The sequence below is a fragment of the Setaria italica genome, chromosome IV (genome assembly GCF_000263155.2).
Source record: "Setaria italica strain Yugu1 chromosome IV, Setaria_italica_v2.0, whole genome shotgun sequence".
NCBI lineage: Eukaryota > Viridiplantae > Streptophyta > Magnoliopsida > Poales > Poaceae > Setaria > Setaria italica.
In genome coordinates, this window is record NC_028453.1 from 4,128,200 (window position 1) to 4,130,752 (window position 2,553).

A 2,553-nucleotide genomic window follows, 5' to 3' on the forward strand; every position below is an offset into this window, starting at 1 on the left:
CGCAACGGCGGTGTCCCTCCCCGCAAAATAGTACTGGCCCTTGACCTTCGCCACGCGCAGCGAGAAGAAGTGCCGGAACACGGCGACCGGCGGCGGGCGCACGCCGGCGGAGCGGGAGAGCGCGACGAAGGCCGCCATGACGCGCCAGCAATTGGGCGCGAGCTGGCTCGGCGCGACGCCGAAGTGCGAGAGCACCTCGCCGAAGAAGGGGTGCAGCGGGACGCGCATCCCGCTTCCAGCTGCGTCCGCGTGAACGCAGACGGCGCCCGCTGGTCGCGACGATCATGCGCGCCGGTCGCCGGAGAGGAGCGGGGCGAACTCCCTCGTGTCGACGCCGTGCTTCTTGCAGAAAGGCGTCGAGCGCCTTCTGTCTCCGGAAGGTCGAGTCGATGCGCTCTGCGGCAGGCCACGAGGGCGGGCTCCAGCGGCAGCCGACGCCGTCGTCGCCGCTGTCGCTGGTGTCGACGGCGGTGGCGTCCGGGGCGCGCGCGGGGATGTTGTCGATGATTTGGACGGAGGACGAGGAGGAGTGGGCGGTGGTGGAGGAGGAAGGCATAGCGCTGGTAGAGTGGGTGATGGGGCGGCGGGCGGCGGGACGCTTCGCGTTCTCGTGCGAAGGAAGCACCATCGAGTAGATTTGCGGTCAAGCTGAAGGGAGGAAGAGCACAGGGCAGTGGCCCGATTCTCTAGGCGCGACGCGACTGCGCGAGACTGGCGTGCATGCGTTGTGCGTCAGTGCGTGGAGTCCCAATGCAACGCGGGCTGCCGGGCTTCCTCAATTTATTTTTCAGTCTTTGGACTGTTATTAAAATTGAAAATTTGATGACTGAGATCGAAAATTCGATAATTGAACCTGCTATCCCACTCATCTCTCCGCTGAATGATCTTGAAGTAATCAATATTGCTACTCCCACCGTATATTTTTCTATAAAACTTCTATTGAAACTGGTATTAGGCCACCTTTGGTGTATGATTTCATTGCATCGTTACCAAGACCGCTATGTCATCTTTTCAATGATACTCCCTTCATCCCGTAAAGAGTGTCCTCTTAGAAAATTTCAAACACAGTAGTATCTAATAACTATCTGTTTAGTTTTCTGAATCCTAAATAAATGCACGTGCATTGTAACCAGAGAAATAACATCAATTGATCATTTCATTTAATTGGCTCTACACACTTCTCCATATACGTTTTTATCTCCATATACGTTTTTATTGGTGTGAATATTGCTTTAATTAGATGAGGTTTACTTGGAGGTAAAAAAGATACTTTTGTGGGACAAATTTTAGACTCTAAATGGACACTCTTTGCGGGACGGTGGGAGTACGAAACTGTCACTCTCATTACACAGTTTCATAGAGAACCTGTAACATTTAATTTTTGCATAGAGTTATGATATCTAAGTGCATAGTAAAAACTATGTACTAAAAAAATCAAAACGACCTCCAACTTACAATTAAAATCTTGTGAACACATACTCAATGTTTACCGGACAAGCTGCAACTCGTGTGCCCGCATCCAACTAGATGAAGTTGGCGTTGAAGCTCACCAAGTAACACTTAGATCCCTTTTGGTCAAACTTTGTTGGCTTCAGCTCCACCTACTCTAGCACTATTGTAGTGCTACTGTATTGAGGAGAAGCCGTAGCCGGGGAGCTACTTTGGCCCCGTTTGGGAGGGCTCCAGCTTCGGCTCTAGTGCTGACTTCTGCTGAAGCCCTACCAAAGGGTTGGTTGGAAAACAACTTTAGGAGAGAAACCCCTAAAATCCTGGTGACTAAAGCCGTTCGGTGGGAGGGAGTAAAAAAAATTGGCTCCCCGCGGCTCCTCACATCGGTGGACATGGTTGCCCTTCGGTGGGGCCCGCGAGAATGCCGAAGACCTACCCCTTGGGTGTGGCGGGGCTGGTGGATCGGCGTCGTGGGGGCCTGTGGACGGCGGCGGCGGCGCGGGAGAACCTGTGGACGGCAGCAGTGCAGGCGCAGGGGAGCTGGAGAAGAGGGAGAGGCAGTGGCGTGGGCGTGAGGAAGCTAGAGGATGGCGGCAGGACTGGAGGACGCCGGCGGCGGCACGGGCACAGGGGTTGGAGAAGAGTGAGAGGTGGTGGCGTGGGCACGGGGGAATTGAAGAATGACGATGGGCTGGAAGATGGTGGCGGCATGGGCGCGGGGGTTGGAGGATAGCAAGGGATGGGGCCTTGAGGGTGATGAATGGATAAGGAAGATAGAGAAGGAGAGGGAAAGAGAGGAAAGAAATAATGGAAAGAAAAAAATTACCAAACATTTTTTTAACTGGACAAGTTGAAGAAAAAACTACTCTGTTAGAGAAGCTACCACACCCATAGCTGGAGTCCTGCCGCTCCTCTGGCTTCTCTTTTGCCGTTCGGTTGGGTCTCGATTTACCGTGTGTTTGGTTACTGGGTCGGAACGGGTCGGAACGGGTCGGACCTCCTTCGTCCCACGTTTGGTTCAAAAGAGAACTGGGTTGGGTCGAACCCACATGGGAATATTCCCATTAGATCCGGGTCCAAGGGATCCTCCAAAACCAACGGATC